Source organism: Rhopalosiphum padi, chromosome 4, assembly GCF_020882245.1.
Source record: "Rhopalosiphum padi isolate XX-2018 chromosome 4, ASM2088224v1, whole genome shotgun sequence".
Lineage (NCBI taxonomy): Eukaryota > Metazoa > Arthropoda > Insecta > Hemiptera > Aphididae > Rhopalosiphum > Rhopalosiphum padi.
This window is the reverse complement of record NC_083600.1, coordinates 37154663-37162607: the sequence shown is the minus strand read 5'-3', so window position 1 is coordinate 37162607 and position 7945 is coordinate 37154663. Positions and strand designations below refer to the sequence as shown.

Sequence of the window (7945 nt, the reverse complement as noted above, 5' to 3'; positions counted from 1 at the left end):
GTTTGTATGTATCTAAATGTACCTTTATATTATACTAAACTACTAAAGTGATCATTAATTTATTGCTGGAGTTTAAATATCTCTATAACTTACTCACATTTACGTTAAAAACACTGATTATACGAAGGTTCCATGTATTGTGGACCGCGAAATTTAAAAAAAAAAATATTTTCAGTTAAAAATTGATTTGACTATACATATTATGTAAAATGTTGTTACGTCAGTAGTTTGATGCATCTTGTAAAAAAGTAGAAAATGTATGTTTAATATTGTTTAAAAGAGCTTATTATGTTGCGTTAAATCGTATATGATCCCCCTTTCAAATAAAATAGCAATTTACACATTTGAACATTTTCTCAAAACCTAATAAATGAAACCGATGGCGTTAGGATATTTTATCAGTCACATAATTGTAACATATAGGTTACAAAATATTATTTTTCAGGAGTTAGTGACTTAAGCAATGGACTTACCCCATATTTATTCTATGTTTTAGAAACTTAAACCCACGTTGATTAGAAAATATTTTTGACACGCTTGCAAGCGATTAAAATAGATCATTTCCATGCCTTGCCACACAATATACTAATTATTTTTTTTGGGAGTTTGCGTTATTTTCGAATATTAAAAATCATTTGTGACTCAACAAATGAATCTATATTCTATGATTTAACTATAAAAAGGAAATTACTATACTGGACGGGAAGTTTTATTTAGTTTTTTGAAGTTTAATATAAGGTATTTCATAAGTTTTTCTTAAAGAAATTTGAAAAAAAGATTAACTTAAATCAATAAAATTAATTTTTACTTTTAAATTTAATAATTTTTTTTTTTAATTAATTAACTAAAAAAAAATCTGTAAAAGGTTAATTAATTTTCTCAGCATTGGATAAATGCCTATAATAGCTAGTGAATAGCTGCAGGTATGTATACCGGGGGACGAATTAAACTCGATTTCTATCATAATATGTCCTACTGATTTTAGATTTCCAGTTGTTTTCAAAATGTATAATTACATACATCATCGTTTTTAGATGCTCGCTTATAATCACTTCACCGTCTTCACCTAAAACAGTTTTTAGTAGATCATAACCGCAGCCCGTTCATAAATATATATATTGTACTAAATATTTGGCATTAATAAAACAGTGGTAGATACATCTAGATATTAGATAGAACTGATAGAAGTTCCGAAGGTAGTATAAGAATAAGGTACATTATTATTATAACGTAGGCCATAATAACGTATGCAATTAGCATATATACATATAATACATGTTTGACATTATGCCTATTTAAATATCTTTACGATTTTTTCAAAAGAGGCATGTATAATTCAATAGTTAGTATTTATCGTGTATAATTATAGCTAGTCGGTTTGCAATTTGTGCGATCAACAGATTACGTTGCGTGTATTTATAGGTAAATAATATATTATTATGGCGTTTTTTGTACTAGATATATTATTAAGCCTAGACGGCTATAACTCTAAAGATAGCGTACATTAACTATATTTTATACTTACCTTTTCGTAAATATATGATACATAGTCAACGATACATATGTAAAATGTACCTCTATGTACCTATGTGTTTTGTATTTTATTTTCGAAAACATGCAGTCATTAGAATTTCTTTCATCACACCAGGGCATTTTCACTGAGGGAGGCAGACTGAAAACGGTAGTCGCGTATACCGTAATATATACTGACGATAGGTACTGTCGATATTGCGCATCGATGTACTATATATAAATATATAATATATATGGTCCATTCTACAGTGGTAATAAGTGTCAACACTCATTATTTCGAAAAATCTGACTTTTTGAATTTTTGTTTTTTACATAATTTGATGTCTTTGCAAAACAAAATGTTTGAAAATAAATTATATTTTTTTTGTGCAGCCACTCATCTATACTCCGTTCGTCAAAACTTAAAATAAGTACGTACAACTTATATTAATTATATATTACACTATAGTTTTGCAATTCGATTTCTATATATCGGAATATGAAATTAAAAATGTATGTTTATGTCATTCAAAAAAGTATTAACTTAAAAAGCAAAAACGATAAAAAAAACTGAAAGAGATACAATTTATTTTGTTTGAAAATGTTGTTTAACAATGAACCGTATAATTATGTAAAAAAAAAATATTTTCAAAATACCTAATGAGAATAGACACTTAAATAGATCACCTTATAAATTATGTTTATGTATACCAATACCTATTATACGCGTGTTATATTATTATAACTATGTGGCTGTACCATTATGTATCTACGCGTGCAGTCTATAACTTATATGTCTAAATCGTTTTTGTTTGTTTACACTATGACTGTGTATACTAAACTTCGCGTATTGTGTGTGTACACATATAATTAATAACACGTAGGTATCCCTAATATTATGCGTTTTATTTTTGAAAACAGTGATTTCGACTTCTCTCGGCCCGGGGCATTTTCGCTGAGGGGGGCGAAGGAAAACGGTAGGCCTGTTCCGTAATACTGCAGGCGGCCGCCATACACGACGTGTAGATGTATATTAATATACAGAAAAAAAGAAGGACGTAAATAACCTATTCCTTCATATTGGCACTATATAATATACTTATCGTGCGTGTTTCTTTCACTCTAAATAGATAAGTGTTCTTTATATATTCAATTTGTAATTTTATGTTTAATACGTATATATATATATATTATATTAAATAGATATTAGATATACATAGATAAAAGTGGTCTACCTTTACGGCGGCGTTATATGTTTGTATGTCGTGAGAAGAAATCAGAAAATAGCTATAATAAAAGCCTATAAATGATGTGTATAATACATAAAAAAAAATAACAGTCATTAATTGTGATTATGTTTGATTATAAAATTATATAGGCTGAATTTAAAATTTTAGAAATCAATCGGTTACACTAGTCACGCTCAATGTTAAAACTTAACCCCGTATACATATAACATATTACATTATTGCAGTATAATTATAACTTAATCATAATTATAATTTATAACTGAGTAACGACGTTTCGTTCATGTTTTTTTGCGAGAAAACCTTGTAAAATAATAAACGCAATGCCAGGACGGCTGCAGAACAGCTTAGATATTTAATTTGTAAACAAAATTATTTTTTATTTGAGAAAACGATGTGGAATAATTACTTACTTATGTTTTAAGTAGTGATACTCGCAGTTAACAAGTTGTGTCCCGACGAAATTTCTCGTACACGAGTTGTGTCCCAATGATAAAAGTGGGGTACACGAGTTGTGGTCGGATTCCAATACTATTTCGGCCAAAAATCCGGATTATTGACATCACTAGTTTTAAAACTAAATATTACCACATTTTAGAATTTTATGAAACAATTGCTGAATAGCAAATATTTATATTTTTGTAACGACTTATGGCATTTATAGTTAATTTTAGTCATCTACTATAAAAGTCCTAAAAAATATATTCCAAAAATAACTGTGCCGCGTTTTGGCTTATTTAAAATAGATGTTATTACTATGTTATATAGTAACTTATATTTATACTCAATACTGACGACAAAAATGCGATTTATTGAAAGCTGAAATAGCCAAAAGTCATACAGGTCAATAAGTTTGCCTTTGCATAACATAACTGTAGAAATTATTTCCTTAGATATAATAAAGAAGGTGTAATTAGAAGATAATAAAATACTTCAACCTATAAACTCAAGTGTTCGTTAGACTTCTACAAATATGTGATAAAGTTTAAGAAACCGTCACTTAAGCTTTTAAAATAATAATATTTTTTAAAATACAATAATTTAATACTTAAGGCCTCGAAAAACCGTTTAAAAAAATGTATTCTATACATTACCTAAGTGAAGTAATTATTTTTTATGTTGGAAACTACAACACGATTAAAAGTGTGTCCGATATTAATATAAGCATATAAGAATGTAGAAAAAGTATTTTATTTTCTAATAATTAGGCATTAGCCTACAACCACAGTCTATAATATTTTACAGGGTTGAAGTACTATCTTATGCGACAGCTGCCTAATTGTTAATAATCTGCTATTGAAAACACTTGAAAATGAGTACGTTTTTAAAATTGTTGTTTGCATGTATTATCATTTTGTTTATGCATCTTATTTCCCACGATTTTCCTGGATCCTAACAATGATTCTTTTTAACAACAAATCTATATTTAAATTTATTATTAAATATATTATTGTAAAATGTTAAATATATATCTATTGTATGCATAGATAATCCTAAAAATAGTTTAAATACCTACTAGTTTAAATGATTTGTGTATGAAATATTTTAAAATATAACTATTATTGCTTTTCTCAAAGAAAATCAATTTATTTGTCATCAGTTTAAGAAAGATGTAAGATCTCTTTCTATTTTTAATTCAGATAATATTGACTGGAATATTCACGCAATTAATATTAATATTATATAAATAAAATAATATATATTCACAATTTTTTTTGTAAATGATGTCACAGAAAAATCCAAGGCTACTTTATAACCGACGCCATAGGCAGCTTCCAATCCTGTCTTATGGTAAAAATACATCTGTAGGTTAGGTACATGTCGCGTAGTTTTTTTAAGTTATTTTTTTACGAAATGAACTGTACTTTTCAGTTACTTTCTATGCCCAGTGTCGAATTACCCATTAGGCGGAGTAGGCGTCCGCCTTTGGGCCTCACTCATTTAAGGGGCGCCATGAAAACGGAAATCCATACTTTTTTAATTTAATAATACCTGTATTTTATTTACGAATTTACGAGACAATAAAGTCAATATGAAATATAATATTATGTTATAGGTATTATATGCAGTAAAAAAATAAAATTATTTTTTGAATTTTGTCGTCGTGGTAAATATGTACTTGACAGCGACGGCGATGGTGACAAAAATAATTTACATTACCGCCGTGAGTTGCAAAAAAAAATATAGATGTGAGATGTCTAATGGTCATTAATGCTACTGGGGAACAAACTTTTTCAAAATTGAAATTTTTAAAAATTCTCATCGATCTTCAATAACCCAAGAACGTATTCAGTTACCATTATAACTAAAATGACATTTTACAAAAACAGACTTCAAAAGACAAAAGTTCAAAGATATTCTTGAAGAGTATAGATACTGAAAAAAAATTGAGAAGAGTTAATATTTGAAAATTAAATATTTTTTTAAGTAAGAATTACAATTTATTTTAAGTTTTTTCTATAGTTCATTAAGGATTCTTTTTAAAAAAAAAAGAAGGTGGCTATCGCTCTGTTTTTTAGTAGAGATGGAGATGAGTAGGTCACTATAATAGATGTGTTAAATTTGAATGCATTGTATCATTGTAATTGTATACGAAAAACGATTCTAAACGGAGATGATTTGTTAGTCTAGGATAATTAGTAAGATATATTATATTATTAGCTATATACTTAAATTTTAATATATCGTTATTTTACGCGATTTCGTAAAAAATTTAATTTCATACGCTCATAACAATTTTTCTATATTGATGCTAGAATATTTTTTTACAGTTATTTGAAGAAAAAGTTGTATAGGAATTTTTAACCTTAGGTATAAATCACAAAAATGTTATGAATTTTCAACTTCAAAATTCCTTGCAAATTTTCGCAATTTTGACATATTTTGTAAACATTTGAACTTTAAAATACTTAACAACAAAAATTGTGACTAACGATTTTTGATTTTTTTTTTTTTTTACTACGATAAGTACAACTTATAATAAACCTTTTATAAATTTTAAAGATTTTTTGGAAAGCCAAATTTTTTTGTCGGCATTTCAAGAAAAAAAATTTAGAAAAATCGAAAATTTTTAATTGTCTGCAAATAGCTTAAAAAAAAAATCAAAATATTTTGAAAATTTAATCGTAAATAGATAACGCGAATATAAACATCTGATGAAAATACACATTATTTAATATTTACAATGATTCGTTTTTGAGTTACAACAAAATAAAAATTGATTTTGTCAAAAACTGATTATGCGTAAAAATTCTCGTTTTCCTTAATTTTTTACTTTTGACCACCCCAAAGTACCAACTAGATTCAATTTCCCTTTCAAAGAGGGGCTGAAATCGAAAATCAATGCATTTTTACTACTCCAAAACGTGATGACAGACTTAATAATTAAAAAATCATAAATTTGTATGATTAAAACACACATCATTGTTAAATCAATACATTCATCAATCCTTTCAGAATCTAAAAAATAGAAATTATATAATAGTTAATTAATTTTTCTTGTAGACGAAAAAATGTAATAAAGGAACATAATTTTATTTATAAATAATATTCATTGGTTATTATTAAAGCTATTTATTTTAATTGTTGGGTAGTAAAGTTAAAGATGTACCTATGTAAAAAATAATTTTGTAGGGGTCAACAAATGTTTAATCCGGCACTGCTTATGCCACTACCGAAAAATTCAAATATTTCACAGTCACAAGTAGGTACCGTTCATTTGATAAATTTCATCAGCATTGTGAGTTCTTGGGTCAGTTTATTTTTCTATATTCCATTATAATTGATGGTTAAAATTAATTTATAATTTATTTTTAGTATCTACAGCATTACAGTATAGCCTATAATGCATTAACATTTTAATATTTATTTTGTCATCATATTTAAATAATATTATTTTCATCATTATTGTCGCCAACGACCATACCACGTTGAATACACCAGTTCTCGTCCGATCACTGAAGTTAAGCAACGTCGGGCGTAATTAGTACTTGGATGGGTGACCGCTTGGGAACACTACGTGCCGTTGGCATTTTTTATTGTTGTTTAAATATTATTTATATTAATAAATAATATATTTTTATATATTCACAATTTTATTTTAAAAAAGAAAATATTTTTTTTAGTTTTCATGTTCAATCATTTCTTTGACTTCACGAGAATATTATAAAACTCCATTGTTTTATCATCTTAAGCCGTTAAGTCGCCATGAATTAATTTTTTAACTACGAAAATAAAACAAGAAATTTACTGTTTTTTCATATCAAAATATGTTATTGCTAAATTAAATTACCCTAAAAATCTGAAACAATTTTATCAACATTTAAAGTCTACAATTAAAGGAAAAAAAAATGAAAATAACATAATTAGTTCAAAAAAATTGGCGCCATTGAATGTAGAATAACTTTTAAAAAGCATCATAATGTGAACAAAATATTTTAACAGAGATTGATAACTTTTTAGTGTGATTTTATGATACATTGTAATGGCGCTATAACCAAATTAATAAAACCTGTTTTTAGCTCAAGTTAGATCAGAGTTCAAAGTTTAGCATATTGACAATCAGGGGTGTCATTAAGGGGCGACGATGAGGAGGATAGTTTCCTACCCGAGCATTATTTTACTAACATTTTTCAATATTTATAATTTATTAATAATTCAACTATTTAATATTACAAATATTGTGTTCTTAATAGAGTTTATAACGTTTTTTTTTAAGTGGTAAAGTTTAGTTTTCTACAAAAAAAAAAATTAATCCCTCCTCCCCATGAAAATTCCTAATTACGCCACTGTAGATTATAATCTAATAAGGTAGGTAGGTAGGTTTATAATATAGGTAGGTATACTGCTATATACAAACAATATTTATTACTTTATTAGACATGAGTCAAAATAGTCAAATAAATATTTTAAATAGACTTGTGGGCCATTAGGTTTGATAAAATATGTTCTTTTAAAAACTAGTAATAACTAATAAATTAGTTATAATGATCTATAAATATTTTTTTTAATATTGATACATATTGATTACTGTACAGTATATCGTTGTTTTAAAGATTATTAAAAATTTAAAACGATAAAATATGATATGGTTGATCACTGTTAGAACAGTCAAGTTTTCAACTATTTTAGACATTATAGTACAGGTTTAAAATGGTAGTAAAAATTCAACCCTAACTCCTAAGCTA

General features: G+C 26.6%; 1 non-coding gene across 1 annotated transcript; it reads left to right on the top strand.

The window, feature by feature from the left end:
• Window positions 1-6670: 6670 nt before the first annotated feature.
• LOC132931079 (5S ribosomal RNA) lies at window positions 6671-6789 on the top strand. The gene has a single exon (XR_009662329.1). It is a non-coding gene; the product is annotated as a 5S ribosomal RNA (ribosomal RNA).
• Window positions 6790-7945: the final 1156 nt, after the last annotated feature.